This window comes from Ursus arctos, unplaced genomic scaffold, assembly GCF_023065955.2.
Source record: "Ursus arctos isolate Adak ecotype North America unplaced genomic scaffold, UrsArc2.0 scaffold_5, whole genome shotgun sequence".
Lineage (NCBI taxonomy): Eukaryota > Metazoa > Chordata > Mammalia > Carnivora > Ursidae > Ursus > Ursus arctos.
The window spans coordinates 80,757,839-80,775,142 of record NW_026623067.1 but is presented as its reverse complement, the minus strand read 5'-3'; the positions used below and the strand labels follow the sequence as shown (position 1 = coordinate 80,775,142).

The following is a 17,304-nucleotide window of genomic DNA, read 5'->3' as shown; positions in this document are numbered from 1 at the left end:
AAATCAAATCATAAATATGCGCTTTTTTGCGTATAACTTCTTTAGCTGAGGACGATGCTTTTGCGATTTATCAAAACTGTTTTGTGTATCTGTAGTCCATTATTTTTTATGGCTGAGTAATATTTCATCTTATGAATATGCCACTATATATTCTAGATTTAGAAACTTGTATGTTTTCCAGTTTGAGACCACTTTAAATAAAGATGCTATGGAAACTTCCTGTACATGTTTTTCTTTTATCTGAATGATTTGTATTTTCTCTACACATTTGCTGTTAGACCTTTTGGCAACATCACATATTTCACTTCAAATCTGTCCTCTTCCATCCTCTGTCTCCTCCTTGTGCCTCACTTGTCTTGGCAATTACCAGTCATGCTTTCTGTTCAGCCCAGGCCACTACTGCATCTACCCACTGAATTCTTAACTTAACTGTATTTTGCAATTCTAAAATTTCCATTCAATTCTTTTTGTGTGAGAGTTATACTCTCCTTTCAAATTTTCCCATCTTTAACATATCATTCACAGTCATGTTGAGGCCCTCATCTCCTAATTCCAAATCTGGACCACCTCTGGGTCTGCCTCTCCTGCTTATTTTATCTCTTATCAGTTAGTTTGCTGCTTGTTTACAGGTCTCAAAATTTTATACCATATTTTGCCCATTATAGATAACCAGATACTGGAGTTCTAAATGATATTATTTCTAGCAACATTAAACTTTTTTTTGACCTGTTCTAAAATTACTGGTAGTTCATCTTGGTTCTGTCATTGGCTTGGTTTTGGGTTTTGTTAGGGTAGTACCAGATGACCTTTGTTCTTATTTCTGGAGTGTGGCCCTTAGGCTCAGGGTGCAGAACTATGCTCAGGCCATGGCCTCTCTGGACTTTCACCTAAAAGCCAGGAGTGTCTACAAAGTTTTCTCTACTTTTGTTGAGTTGAAACTTCAGTAACTCCTCAACACTCTGAGATATTTCTCTGTTGTCAGCCACTCAGCACCATTTCCTGCTAGGCCTTCCAGGAACACACTTTCTATACAAGAAGTTGAGAAGTCAGCCCAGCACCCAAGGTAAGCTTTTATCCAGATCTTTGGTGTTTCTTCTCTGTACCTTTCTTCTTTTCAGAATCCTGACACCAAATGCCAGGAACTTTGGTAACCCACACAGAAAGCTCTGTGTCCTGACTGGACTCTATTTTCCTGAATTCAAGGGAGAATGAATACCTCCCTGCCTCGTGTGCTGTTCAATGCTTGAAAAGAACTGTTAAGTATATTTTGTCCAGATTTTCTAGTTGTTTTTCTTTATATATATAAAAGAGGAGAGTAAATTTAATATTTAATAGTCCATGGGGACTAGAACTAGAAGTTCTCTAAGAGATTCTAATTTGTAAGTTTCAAGCCACAGAGAATCTATTATGTCTGGGTTTTTTTTTCATTTTTTGTTCATTAATTTTTGAACAAATATAAATGTAGCACCTATTATTTGCAAGTACTAAGCACTGAGGATACAGAAGTATAAAAACAAATATGGATCATGCCTTCATGGAGCTTGGAAAGGAAAATATTCATTAAATAATTAAACATGCAGAAGAATAATTAATCCAAATCTTATAAATGGAACAAAATTAGAAATAGAGGTTGCTATGAGAATGCATAATACACAGGCTCCCAAAATCAGTATGTTAGAAAACCAACCTAGTATTGTTGTTTCCGAAATGTACTGTAGAAGTGTGTGCGCCTACAATATTTTGGGCTGCAGTCACTTCGATAGAAGTGGGGCAACATTTTTTTGCAACAGAGAATATTTCTTTTTAAAGTGTTTTGAACATATTTCAATCTTTGCAATGTGAATCACCAAAATATGAGCAGAAAGAGAACTATCCACCTAAAATATGTTTTCTGCGAAGACTATGAATTCAGCTTCATCCATTTGAAGGAAGCAAGTAAATAAATTTAGGTGAAATGCTGACTATGGGGACCAAGTAGGACATGTGAGTTTCCAACTGAACAGCAGCTTCTCTTGGGGGAGAAACAGTTTCATGTAAACAATCTTTTGGCAGATGTTTTTAAAATGTCTGTTATTCATTGAAAAGTGAATTTTATTATATAAAAATGATAAACATTTCCCAGAACTGAGCACAAAGCCATTTTCCCACAACCTTGTCTGTCACTATTGACAAAAATAGAGATTTGATACAAGGTTCACAGGAAGGTCAAGAGATAATTTATTTAATTTAATTGCTTAAATTGAATGTTTTAAATAGGATTTGAACCTTGATCCATTTAGGTATAACAAAATGGAGCCACTATTCGTCCAATCATTCCTACATCATTAATGGACAGGCCTTTATTGAGTGTTTTCTAACACTAGCACTGTGCTGGGGACACAAGGATACAGCACAACCAAAGTTATGGGTCCCGTTCTCAAGGGAAGCAGTGTTTTGAAAACACTGAGAGCAATTCAGGAAATGAATAATTACCTATGAGTGGCTAACTTGTGTGACATAAGCATAAGTATAATATAATAAGTTGAAAGAATGAAGAACAAAGAGACGCTTGGGTGGCTTAGAATCATCAAAAAAGGGCTTGGTTAAGAAGGTAGCATGAACAGAGATGGCTCTAAGTCATGTGATGACTTAGTGGAGATTAAAAGAAGATAAACGACTGAGAAGAGTTAGGTGTTTAGGATCTGACCTGGTCTTTATGGTGGAGCAGAGAATAGCCCACGTATTTGTTGTACATCCTGGTCCACAAACTTCTCAGAAGAAACTCATTTCAGAACTCATGTGTCCTATATAATACTTCCTCATAATTCGGAGAGTAACAAATAAGGCTAATTCAAAACATTTCAGGAAATATTTACTGGGCTGGTAGATGGCATCTACTTGAAATAGCTTAAGTTCACCCTACCAGGCTTAACTGAGATTCCAATGAGTAATGTTTGTGACCGTGGAAATAAGAATCCTAATTTCATCTTTTTTTTTTTTAAGATTTTATTTATTTATGTGACAGAGAGACAGCCAGCGAGAGAGGGAACACAGCAGGGGAGTGGGAGAGGAAGAAGCAGGCTCCTAGCGGAGGAGCCCGATGTAGGACTCGATCCCAGAACGCCGGGATCACGCCCTGAGCCGAAGGCAGATGCTTAACGACTGCGCTACCCAGGCGCCCCTAATTTCATCTTTAATTGTCATTAGTGGACTTGGAAATCTTCTTTGTGGCTCTTAAAAAAGGGATATTAAGAGTGGAGGTTGAATGTATTATGCATGCCAATGTAAAAATAGAAAGAAAAAAAAAAGAAGTGTTTCCAAAAAATCATAGGCAAATGATTTGTAAATAATTTGTAAAATGTTTAGTCTTTCCTAGACCTCCTGAGTTAATTTCTTTGGTTTGATGGAATATGTAAACTCAGAAAAAGCTATATTTGTATCCCTCCTGCAGATTAATAAAAATTCCTTAACCATAGGTGATTGAACACAGGATAAAATAGCAAAGACACCTACAGAAGTATAACTTAGGAAACTGAATAATACAAATATCCAGGTCAGACTCTCCAGTTGAGTCCTTTTCTGGTTTGTGGTACAAAGTCTGCGTACAGAATGAAACAGAAAGCCATGCTGAGAGCAGGACCAGAAGATCAAGCCGCCAACAGAAAAAAACGCTTGAGTGCTTCATGAAAGAGAGAAGATTAAAACCCCAGCTTTCTCATGGGTGACAAGGAGGAAAGATTGCTGCATCACCCACTGCTCAGTGTTGTTTGGAGGCTGATAACAAGGCAGAATAAAGCCAATGTGGAGCTTTTTCTCCAAGTTGTTCACAGAGCCAACTGTGACTAAACAGCACCATGAGCGGGCGATGGCGCTGGGCCACTTGGGGCTTTGTTTCCTTTTGTTGATTTTCTTTAAATCTCAGCTGTCAGCTAAGCAAACCTTTGACTCAGTGAAGCAATCCATTGAACATGCAGGAATCAGGATGGAAGAGCAAACTTTCAGCAATGCTTTGGTCGTCCTCACCAGAGACACGAAAATATCCCACTCTTCTAGAGGCCTCATGTCCATTAGCAGAATTACCACTAGTCACAATTTTCCAGCATTGTGACATGCCCCTCTGTAAATATCATAAAACTTTCAATTTATACTCCCACATGTAATCCTACCCAGAATACTCTAGTCAAATGGTTATTGGATATGATATTTTTAATTATCTAAAATATTTCTGCAATTACACACACACACACACACACACACACACACACACTACACTGAATGGAATCTAGTTAAAAGTCTCTTTTCCATCCTGTCTTCTATTTTGCCTTTCCCTCATAACTACTTGTATAATAGTAATATATCCTTCAAGAGATAGTCTATGCATTTGCAAATATCACCCCTTGTAACACAATAACAGCCTCCTTTACATACTTTTGTCTTCACTTAACAATGTAACTTGAAAATAATTTCATATCAATATACTGACATATATACTGACATATAGAGTACCCTCATGCTTTTTAATGACTGTATAATATTTTATATTTTATCGTGTATGGATATATCATCATGTTTTTTCAACCAGTCCTATATGGAAGAATAGACGGATAACTCAGGTTGCTTCTAGTCTTTTGCTTATACTCCTAATTATAAATGAATATCCTTTTACACGTATACCTCTACATATATGCGGATATATCTGTACAACGGATTTCTCAGATTTAGCATCCAAAGAAGATATGGTTAATTGATACTCTCGCCAATAAGTATGTGAGAACAAGATGACCCATAAATGCTCTCCTTTGCTTCTCTAATTGTCTATTCCTTTATCACACCAAATTCCATTTATTTTAGTTGTTTTGCTTTTATAATTTTCTCTGACTTCCAACTGTGCCTCAGAATCGATTCTCTGGAACTTGACCAAATACACTATTATCTTAACACTTTTTTTTCCCTCCAATCACTGATATCCCAGAAAGCCTAAGTGTGGGACTTTGAAAGCATATCCCTAATTGTTTTCTGTTGTTTGGTATACTGCTTAATCAGGGAAATGGGGATAGGTCCAGCTCTTTAGATTTAGTTGAGTTTATCCTTTAATGTCATTTTAACATTTGTATTGTAATAATCCTTTAGGTTTCAGGGGGAAAAAAACAAATAACTGAACTTTCTCATTTCTACTGTACTATTTAAATCAGTGAGTGAGTGACTCCCTCCTTAATGCAGCATACACTGGCATATGTTTCAACCATTTGTTCTTCCTGGAGGCTAGATGGACTTGAGCATTTCATTCTCCATGTGATATAGAAATAGGCTTTTCCAGCTTGAAAGGATGACTGCATCTAATGTGTTACACTTTTTGTATCAATTCACATAAACAAGCAAGTAAGCAAAGAGCAGAGGATTTGGTTGTTTGTTGCTACTTAGAGGTAAAATGGCAACTGCAGGAGAGGAGCTACATTCTCTCTTACAAAAGTTAATGTCTTTTATATAACTTCTCATCTTTTGGGGTCACCTGACTAGCTCAGTAGGGAGAGCATGGGACTGTTGATCTCAGGCTCATGAGTTCAAGCTCCATGTCCGGCATGGAGGCTACCCAAAATTTAAAAGAGAAAAAAATTATAAACTTTTTAAGTGCCCAAGTAACCAGGTGGTTGGCTCTCAAAATCCATATACAAATTTGACTACCAGAACTGTGTGAAAGAGGCAGAAAAAGATGCTTATAAGACTTGATATAATTGCACATAGATTTTAGTGATAGTTGATTTTCTTAGCTCTGCCATTTTTAATCTCTCCAGGCATTTTCTTCCCTTTTCCCCCACCATCCCCATAATGGTAGAAGAGGTGAGTATTCTATCAGTCAGGCTTCAAATAAAGAATCTGAACCCATAGCAGATTATCTATAAATCATCTATCAATATGATTTATTTAAAAGACTTGGTTTATAAAATTATTTAGGGTGTATGGCTAAGCAAACTGAAGTCCATGGGACAAGCAGTCAGGAAGGGAAGGTGAGGAGTAGGCTAGACCCCATAAGCATGAACAGACAGACAGGAAGGAAGGAAGATCCTGGGCAAATGGAAAGCAACTATAATGTCAGATACTGGCTGGATTGTCGGAAATCAGGAAAGGGCTAAGATCTCCCTTAAAGAGCTTTCAAAAGATTAAGTCAGATCTTCCTTTTGATTAATTTAGTCAACTGATCAAAAGCTGTAATTTCATCTCCAAAACCCTTTCACAGTAGCATCCACATTTATATTTAACTGAATAGCTGGAAGAAGGTGTGTCTATGTTACAAAATAGCTATTGTCTCCCTTACATTCTCCACCTTTTAATAGAAAATACTGCTTCTAGCTCACTCTAACTGGAATCATTCTGGAATAAGCAATCTGGGCGCTGAAGTTCAGCTTAGCCAAGTTGACACATCACAGAGCCATCACAAGTATAGTTATTATCCATTCATTGTATTTCCATTCCAAATACTGATGTCATGAAAAAGCATGTTTGAAAATAAATATTCCTCAGTCTCTAAATAATAACAGATTCCAGATAATATCTCTAGACGTACACTGTCAAATATGGTAGCTACCAGCTACACATGGCTACAAAAGTTAAATTTAAATCAATCAGAATTTAAAATTCAGTTCCTTGGTGACACTAACCACATTTTAAATGCTGATAGCCACATGTGACTACAATGTGGGATGGTGCTGATATAAGAACATTTTTATCATTACAGACATTCTATTGTATAGTGATGCCTGGACAATCTAAACAAAGTGATTTTAAAAGGTGGGCAGAGGACTTGAGTGGACATTTTTCCGAAGAAGACATACAGACAGCCAAGAGGCAAATGAAAAGATGGTCAACATCACTCATCCTCAGGGAAATACAAATCAAAACCGCAATGAGAGATCACCTCACACTATTGTCAAAAAGACAGAAAGTAACGAATGTTGAGGAGGATGTGGAGAAAAGGGAACCCCTGTGCTCTGTTGGGCAAGTAGAGCCCCTATGGAAAATAGTATGGCAGTTCCTCAAAAATTAAAAATACAGCTACCGTATGATCCTGCAGTCTCACTTCTGGGCATATACATCCCCCAAAATGAAATGAAGATCTTGAAGGTGTATCTCTCTTTCCATGTTAATTACAGCATTACTCACAATTTCCAAGACATGGAAACAATGTATGTGTCTATCCACGGATGAATGGGTAAAAACTCCTTCAGCGGCTGCAGGGCTCCTGCCGAGCTCCATATGTGTGTCCCTGGCCTGGCTGACCTTCAGTGACTCGCCAGAGCGGGCTGTCCGGCCACCAGAGCTTCCACCTCCTGTACTTCCTGCCTGCAGCCTTAGACATGCGCTTCACTTCCAGCCGCCTTCCGAGGACTGATCCCCTTCTCCACCATCTAGTGGGAAGCCCAGAGCCAGATGGGCTGGACACAGAGCCTGAGCCAGATGGTGGTGATGCTCACCGCTCCAGCCACCTGCAGTCTGTCTGTGCCCCAGAGCTTTGTCCGGGATGCCCTCTGCCTGCTCCTAGACGTCCTCTGCCTAAGCTACGGCCAGTGAGCACGCAGCTGTACTGAACCCTGGTCCAGAAGCAGCCGCTCACCAGCCTTGTGGTCACCACTCTTGCCTACTTCCTAACCTACAGCCAGGAGCACACAGCCCACCAAGAGGTAGGGAGGGTCCAAGAGGGTCTAGGGTCCCCTGGGGGTGATGCTGGGGCGAAAGGAGAGCAGACACCCACCCCGCACAGCCATGAACAGTGGCTACAGTGCGTCCTCAAGAGAGCAGCTGTTGGGGTTAACTGAGAGCATGAAATCAGCAGAATACCTGGCTTGCTAAAATGTAACACAGAGGCCCCTAAGGGCAGGGAAGATTTCAGAGAAGCGCTTAGGCCTTTGGAATGCCAAGAACTGAGTGACCCCTTGCCTAATGCGGAGGGGAGTGCCTTCCCTAAACTTTCCTAGCCCAAGCAGCCACCCTGCGATCTAAGAGATATATGCATTTGTCCCTTAGGCTCTGTTTAGCAGAACTCCTAGAACACGCGGATTAGCATATCGGATCTTTCCCGTAGACAGATCCTCCCAGTTTCAGTAAGACCCCTGGTCACAGATCCTGTGCTTGAGGAACAGTGATAAGGATTTGTGATGATCCCGAAGGACCAATAAAAGCGGGAGCAAAGAAGAGCAAAGGGTCTTCGCCTCTGAGCGTTGACCCCCCTCGCCTTCTGCTCTTTTTTACAGCAAAGTTTGGAGGAATCTTTCACCTGTCCATACAGGGATTGCTGGCCATTTGGGCAAGCAGCCTTGGTGGAGGAGCAGCCTGAGAGGGACTCCAGTTGTGGTGGTCAGGAGAGCTGCAGGCCTTAGCACAGAGACTCAGCCTGCCGCCCAGCTGTCTGCCTGGACTCAGAGCTATGCTGGCTCCACCTCTTGGAGGGCGTCTCCAGGGCTCTGCGGCAAAGGCAAAGCGAGTCCTGGTGGAGCTGCTGTAGCCTTGCCACCCACGCCCAGAGCCCAGATAGGTAATTAGGCTTCTTGTTTTTTTGGGGTGGTTTGTTTTTTGTTTTTTGTTTTTTTTTGGTTTTTAATTTGAAATTTTATTTTATTGTGTTAATAACACTTAACTTGAGGTCGATCTCCTTAACAGATTTTTAAATGTCCGTACAATATTGTTAACCAGAGGCACAATGTTGTACCCCAGATCCCTAGAGCTTATTCATCTCGCATTACTGAAACTTTGTACCCATTGATTAGCAACTCCTCGTTTTCCCCAACCTCCTGCCACTGGTAACCACCATTTTGCTCTCTGCTTCTATGAATTTAACTACTTTAGATATTCCATAAAGTGTCATGAGCGGAATCATGGAGTATTTGTCCGGACCTGGCTTATTAAACTTAGGTAAAGTCCTCAGTGTTAATTCATCTTTTCACATATGGCAGGGTTTCCTTCTTTTTTTTTTTTTTTTTGAGGCTAAATCATACGCTATTGTAAGTATATACTGTATTCTCTTCAGCTATTGACCTGTCAATTTAATCATTTATCTATTACCAGAGATACATGTTTGAGACTTAAATCGTGATTTCTCTTTTCTCCCAAAGAATATTCCTTGATTCAAATACTGCTGAAATTTAATATCATATGGGCTTACTGATGGTTAGGAACACTACTCTAGTTGTGAAAATCATATATTAAGACTATGTCAACATAATCTACATTTTAGTTTATTTCCTTTTTGATCTGGCGGCATTTTTCTGTGGATAATATTAGATACTTTTGATTAATGGAAACGTGCTCTTTCTCAAAGTGAATATAAAGTATCATAGGCTAAAAGCAACACATCTTAGAAATTATACCAAATCAAACAAACATCAGAACACTAAAAAAGAGAGGAATAGATTCAAAACATACTCTACAGTCCCTAAATATAACAGAAGACAAACTATTATTTTAATACAAAAGTTAACTGTCTCTGACACTAAATTAAAGTGTGCATAAGGCATGCCTAGGTTATCATAGACTATTGATACAATCACTAACAAGATGATTTTAAAGATAGCAGCTGATGTAACATACATTAAAAAGTTTAGTAGGATGACTTTGGTGAGAATATTCCAAAGCTGAAAACCAGCAGCAGTATTACTAAGCTCTGAAAAATGACATTTATATTTATATTGAAAATACGTTTTCTTCTATATTCAATATATTTCAAAATATATTTCAAAAAATATTTTCTTATGAATGAAAGAAGATTTATTCCTTTTATTTTCTCACCGCTTTCACTGCCTCCTCCCTTGTTCTTCCTTACTCTCTCATATTCACCTGTGTCCCATTTTTTCTTCCCAGAAAAGAAATTACTTCCTTTTAACCAAAGAGTTGTCTTGTCATGCACTTGATGTAGGGTCCTTATGCATTACCAAATGGTTCAAACTTACAAGTTAGTTGAATATGAATAAATAAGTTGTATTAGTTCTCAGGTACTTTTCTGTCCTCACTGAGATGTTCTACTGGCTGCTTAATGTTTGTGCTAAACTGTTCTTACGCATAAACCTTGCTTCTCTCCCAAGGGAAAACCAGAGAGGTTAATGAATGGAACAAGTAATTAATAGTCCATTGAGATGCATAAGGAGTATTATACTGATAAGAAAATCCAGTTGGTAACAGTCAAAATGACCTTTAAAAAAATGAAAGAATAGGAAAAACATAAGCTATTTTAAAATCTTCATCCATTTTTGGCAAGAATCCTTAAAACATGGTGTATTTGTTGTTTTTATAACATTTCCTCATAAAGGGCTTGAAACCCTTGAGAAATGCATGTATTAATGAGTACACTTGTCTTGTGAGCTAGCTCTAAACTTTTTCTCCTTGATAGAAAAGTGTATATGTGAAAACTGCACATAGAAAATAGTGTGGTTGTTTTGGAGAAATACATCTGAAGAGCCGTGAATGAGTTGAAGTTTTGTGATAGAAAACATACAAACTGGTCTCCAATTCCCTAATTCACTGGTTATCTTGCAATAGCTTTTATAAGTCTTATGGAGGCTTGAAAGACAGTTCCCGTCTGTTTTCTTTCTTATAAGAACCCACCCTTGGTGAGCTAGTGGTCAGTGGCTGTGATTTTCTGCAGTCCTCGGCCATCTCTCCACAATGAATGTCTCTTTAGCTTGTCATCCTTAGAATATACTTCCCCTATGCCAGTTTGTGGACTGGCCCCTTCAGCTTCAAACTGCTTTGCGGGCCAATGGTCATCTTTTCTGCCCAGTGGAAACTGAGCCTCAGGAAACTTGTTTTCCACGCTGTTAGTTATACTCTAAGATTTTCATCACTACGTTTCATTAATTACTCTTAATTTTCATATTTAAAAAGTTCACGGGTGATTCGTTATACCTGGAAAAACTGTTTTCTAACTCTGAATGTGTAATCCCAGTCGATGTCTATGCTGATAAACAGAAGCAGAAAATCAAACTTATGAAATTCAAGAGATTCACAAACATGACTTTATGTAATTGAAATCAAGTTGGAGGGGGCCCTGGATGGCTCAGTCAATTAAGTGTCCAACTCTTTGTTAGGCTCAGGTCATGATCTCAGGATTGTGAGATCAAACCCTAAGTGGGGCTCCCCGCTGGGCATGGAGCCTGCTTGAGATTCTCTTTCTCCCTGTCCCTCTGCCTCTCCCCCTGCTTGCGCTCACTCGCTCTGTCTTTCCCTCCCCTACTCAAATAAATAAATCTTAAAAAAAAAAAAAAAAGGAAAAAGAAAGAAACCAAGTTGGACATCAAGAACTGGAAATGCTTTCCTACCTTTGTGATATTTTGGAAACCTCAAACAGCCACACTTACAAGGCTCTCTAATATTTATTTAGTAATTAAGCCAATAAATTGGAGGGGGGAGTATCGTGTTATACAACAAAAGCTAACCAATATAATCTGTTAGCTCCTTTTCCATATATTTCAGTCACTACTGTGACTGTTTGGGGAGGGGGTACCCAAATCATTTGTTTATTTGCTGGAAGAACTAACACAGTTTCACGTAAAATCATAATCATGGCTAAAATCTATTATAACAAAAGTATAATACAGGAACAGTAGGAAAAAGACACATATGCAAAATAATTTACACACAGGCTTCCAGGGTCTTCCTCTTTTTCTGATAGCATAAGATACAATTTTCTCCTGTGAGATATCTCCATGCAAAGAAGATCATCTTGATTCTTGGGGTTGAGAATTCTTATAGGTACAAACACTAATCCAGAACCAAGTATACTATTACTCTTAATGTCTCCTTTAAATTTGGTGACAGTTTGATTCATCTTGACCCATCATATCACACAGTCAGTAGGAGAAACTTACAGTGTAGTGGTTGGTGTTTGACCAAGGGTTGTTGCCATGGCTACAGAGACACACAAGATCTGTGTAAGCCAGGCCTGTTGTGTTAACTATTTCTCCCACCTGCCTAAAACTAGACACCGAATCAAAAAGCAAAAAAAAAAAAAAAAAGTGATGTGGTAGAAGATTTTTGAGTCAAGAAAGTTTTCAGTAAATGAGGCAGTGCAGTGTAATAGTGAGTAGTATTTGGGTTAGAGTCAGTAATGCCTTTCTTTGCCTTCTAACCCTGAAATCTAATTGTTGTGTGATGACGTTGAAGGAAGATTTATCTCTTCCACAATCTCAGTTTTCTTCACAATTTTTAGCTCACACAAGTCTTGGGAATTAAAATTAATCAAAATGTAGATTTCTTTGGTATTTAGTAGTTCTTCATAAAATGAATGCAAAGTATTAAATCTTTAAACAATGCAAAATTCTTGTGGATTTCATTGAAAAAAGAAAACAATTTAATTAACTTTTCTTTTTTATTCAGACCAAGTGCCTTTTCATTCTGCTGACATTTGTGCTGAAGCTCTTGTTCCTTTGTGAAGTGAATAAGATGAGATGGTGTATGTCAGGTGGAGTGAATATTTATCCTGGACTCATCTGCCCTTTGCTTGCACACTGAGTATGTTGACCAGAATGACCTCAAGATCTCCTTGGCAGTCTCTTCAGGAAAGAGGACACACTTGACTCACCAGTGTTTGGCCTTGAATATCAAATATGTTTTCAATAAACACAAAAGTATCTTTTTAGTTATGCTGTGCAGCAGTGCAGGAGACCATGTGTTTTGGCTTCTAGAGGTCATGGCTGACTCTTTAACAAGATTTACCCTTCCTTTACTGGTCGTTCATTGAATCATGGGAATGTTGATGTATATGACCCTTCAACTTTTTGTTGTTGCTACTGTTCTTAGTTATTACTGTGCTTCAACAAACATCAAAAACATTTTTTTACATAGAGCATATCAGGCTACCATAATGGTTATTTTTCTCATGTAGAAGGCATTTAATTAAAAAAAAATGTTTTTAAATTCCTAGGGATGAACACTACTGTAGGCATAATGTCTTTTTCTCCATAGGATAATTATATTTAGGTATACATTTTATTCTCTAATTGTAAGAACCTAGATAAAGGATATGTCCACTTGTCAAATATTTGGCAAGAGCTAAATTTTTTTCTTTATGAAGAAGTATGCTTTCCTAAAAACACTGCTATTCAAATCTTAAAGCACCATTATACACTTAGCAAGTAAGAAGAAAGTGAGATGATATGGGAAAAATTACATTGTTAAAAAGTTATTTCAAAATATACAGGTTGTAGCAACTAATGCGAATTGATATTCAGCCTTCATGTGCAGTTGTTAACTTGTGGTAAATTTTCTTTTCTACTCTGATTCTAAAAATAATTGCTTTGCTATTAACTTAAATGGAATGTACATTCTAGATAATTTTTTTTAATGTGGTGACTTATTCTATTCATTATGAATTCAGGATTCAATTTTTTAGGACTTGATCTTACAATTCTCTGTAGCACTTGAGAATGTACCTGAAAAAAACTGGTGGATTCTAGCTATTTTGCAAGAGTTGGCTGTTTTGAAAAAAAAAATTAAATGCACATTAAACAATTGTCTGTTTGATCCAAGAAAAGTGAAAGAGAAAAAAATTAGAAACAAACGTTAAAAATACATCATTATTGGAAGTTAAACTTATTTTAAATGTCTTTCAGAGCTTATTTAAGATAAATTATTAAAAATGAAGGAAAAAAGTTTATAAAGATTTTTTAAATGTTTGGAACATTGTTGTTCTTTAAAGTGATAATCTCTAAATGATATTATTACTTACTGTTGAATATAAAAATATCAGAAAAGAGATAAGCAATAGAAAGAATATAGAAATAATTTACCACCTAGAGATAATCATCCTTAACATTTTATTTATTTATTTATTTATTTTTAAAGATTTTTATTTATTTATTTGACAGAGATAGAGACAGCCAGCGAGAGAGGGAACACAAGCAGGGGGAGTGGGAGAGGAAGAAGCAGGCTCATAGCAGAGGAGCCCGATGTGGGGCTTGATCCCAGAACGCCGGGATCACGCCCTGAGCCGAAGGCAGACGCTTAACCGCTGTGCCACCCAGGCACCCCCATCCTTAACATTTTAAAGTAATTATATAGATACATTTAATGCCTTTGAAGCATAGTGTCAAAATGCTTTCATAGATATTTCTAGAAATTTGCATCATCACTGATTAAAAACTAAGCTAAATGTTTATTTTCATTGGAGATTATAATTATTTTTGGCTTTTGTTAGTATAATAAGTGTAACATAGAATCCACTAAGACACTTTTAAAAATGTTTGTTGCTTATTACTTTTAACTTTCTGAATATTTCATTCAAACCAGTGTGCTTAAATTTCAGTGCCCTAGAATAAAACAGTATTGGCCTAAATTGTGAAGTTTTTAGATAAAGAAGTCTTGCTAGTGCTTTTCTTTAGAAATTGTTTAGGTTTAATGTCTTAGTTATTCTGAAGGTATTCTTAATGATCTGGAAAGAATTGCCTAGGGAAACATAAAAGTGCCTATTTTTAGCAATAGGCAACAGTAGTCAGTAATATGAAAATGTCAGCAATGCATCACTCTTATATGAAGATATAAATCACAACTACCTAATAATGGAGAATCTTCTAATTAGGGGTTATGAGGTTAACTTTCTTAGCTTCATTAGGTTTAGTTAAAATGGAAACATCTTAAATATTCAGAACATTTACATCTATAACTACATCAAAAGGAACTTGCATACTACATAATTTGTCTTTATTTTAACCCTGGGAGGAGTCTGAATTAATCAGAGATGAGCAATAACACTTTTTACTTTGCTTTTAATTAGCTAGAACTTTTAAGTAGGTAAACCCAATCACCTTATCTTTGATGATTTTTGATAAAGCACAAGGCGCATTGGGAAATGTGACTAAAGACAGACAGGGACGACTAGCAACTGCTCTCAAGAAAATGAAGCAAATAAAAGATGATGACAGGAGAAAGGGACATTACTTGTTTCAAGTTATCAGGAAGAGAAGTCTATTCAGCCATGTTTCTAACAATGTTGTAGGTGCTGTGGGGAAGGTTCTCTGTGTTTCTTGATCAACAGAAATGATTAAGAGTCATGAAAATTGTTATTTCTTTTTACTTGTTGAAATATATGACCCACCTTTCATTATACAAAACTGTGACCCCTGAGCAGCATTCAACGCTGTATTTTAGAGGAGTTATCACACCACATTAGCCATAGTGTTAGTTTCTATTGCTGCCTTAACAAACCACCAAACACTCAGTGGCTTCAAATGACATGAATTTGTTATCTTATACTTCTGTATTTTGGAGGTCCAATACAACGCTTACTGAGCTAACCTCAAGGTACTGACAGGACTGCATTCCTTTCTGGAGGCTATGAGGAAAAGTCTGCTTCCCTGCCTTTTCCAGCTTCTAGAGGCTGCTCACAATCCTTGACTCTTGGTCCCCTGCCATCTTCAAAGTCATCAGTGGCCAGTCAAGTTCTTTTCACACCATAGTACTCTTACTTTGATTCTTATTCTGCCTCTCTTCTACTTTTAGAGAAGCTTGTGATTATATTGATCTCACCCAGATCATCTCCCTAATTTGTCATCTGATTAGTAAGCTAAATGACAACTGCCACCTATTTCTCATTTGTCATATAACCTAACATATTCACAGGTTGTGGAGATTTTGTCACAAACATCTTTCGGTGAGGGGCATTAATCTGTCTGCCACAGCCGTCAACTACAAAGATGGAACATAAATGGATATAGTTTAGTGTTTTAATGAAATGAATCATAACCTACTCTAAAGCATATTTAACATGTTACTGAACTTGAGGCAACCTGCATTTGGTCTTCCGGTGTTCTTTTAAAAAAACACCGAACTCCTATGTTCTCTCTGCCTAAAAAGCTATTTGTGGCCTTTCTTTATGAGCTTCAAATAATTTCTCCCAGTGAGGTTGGCCTCTGATGCTTAATGAGTTTCTAAAAAACTTCTTTATCAAAACATTCCCAGTCTTATAAGAAACTAGCCATTCTAGGAAAATGAGATGCTGAAAACATGCTTCCTGTGTGTCTTCTAAATTTTGTAAATTTCTACTACATCCACTGAATCCAAGCTCTGAAAGACAAGTTGAACTTGATGACAGGACACAAAACCCTCTCTGCTGTGAGGAATCATAACCATGCAGTATCATCTTGGCACATAAGATCAGCACCTGTACAAACATTGTGAGCTCTGGCTTATAGACACAAAGATTTGAAGCCTTTCCATATTGAAGGAGTTCTGCAACCATTTTAATTAACAATAATTACCTTCGCTTATTTTTGGAAAGACTCAGAAGCCTGCCTCGCTTGATTTTCTGAAATCCATGAAAAGAGCTTCCCTAACCTCTCCAAATATCTGACATTTTTCTTTCATTTTGTTTTAATTTTTCCCTTGGAACATTAGAAAACAGCTTTCTTACATAGATCATAGGGGAAACAATTACTCTGCTTAGCCATTTAAATCAACTAGAACAGTCCATAAAAATTTTCATTCTCTTTCTGAGTCCTCAAAACATCTCCTTTTGGACGCACCTGGGTGGCTCAGTCTATTAAGCCTTGACTTTCAATTTTGGCTCAGGTCATGATCTCAGGGTTGTAAGATTGAGCCCCTCTGCCCCTCACTCATGTGTTCTCTCTCTCTCAAATAGATAGATGATAGATAGATAGATAGATAGATAGATGATAGAGAGATAAAATCTTTTTTAAAAATCTCCCTTTGTATTCTGATCTTTGAAAAAATCTTTCAAACAGCCCTCAAAGGCATTGCCTTTTTCATTTATATCCTAAATCTTTTTATTTTCCCTAGGCTCCAGAGATTAGCTAATCTTCCTCTGATCAAAGGTAACTAGCAATTATAAAAGTTTAGAAGGATTGCATTTAGTATGAGGACCAACAGAAAGTTAACTATTTTTGGATTTTACTCTTTCCTTCCCCAAAATAATCCCAGAAAATCAATCAGGAGACCCTGGACTTAAGCTAGATTAGCAGTAGGTTAAAAAAAAAATCACAAAAACAATGAATCAGACTGAGTGATTTAGGTTTATGAGATGTAAAGAGCCAAGAATTCAACCTTTTTTTTTTTTTTTAAATTGAGGCATAATTAACATACATTATTTTAGTTTCAAGTGTACAACATAATGATTCAATATTTGTATATATTGTGAAATGATCACTACAGTAAATCTAGTTAACATCCATCAACATACATAGCTACAGAATTTTTTTCTTGTTACAACATTCTTAATATAAAGCTTGCCATGTTGTTATTTAGTTCTATATTGGGCATAAATGGTCTCCTTTTAAGGTAAGCGACAATAATGACTATATTTTTGGAAAGGTAAAAATAACTCCATCC

At 37.2% G+C, this 17,304-nt stretch overlaps 1 long non-coding RNA gene across 2 annotated transcripts; it reads left to right on the top strand.

Annotated features, from left to right (window-relative positions):
• The first annotated feature begins 840 nt into the window (after nucleotides 1-840).
• LOC123001023 (uncharacterized) lies at nucleotides 841-17,037 on the top strand. 2 transcript variants are annotated; one of them, XR_006409465.3, is made up of 4 exons: nucleotides 841-1,063; nucleotides 6,713-7,655; nucleotides 8,226-8,506; nucleotides 12,340-17,037. It is a non-coding gene; the product is annotated as an uncharacterized LOC123001023 (long non-coding RNA). The 2 variants fall into 2 exon arrangements; XR_008957478.1 differs by having other exon boundaries at nucleotides 2,983-7,655.
• Nucleotides 17,038-17,304: the final 267 nt, after the last annotated feature.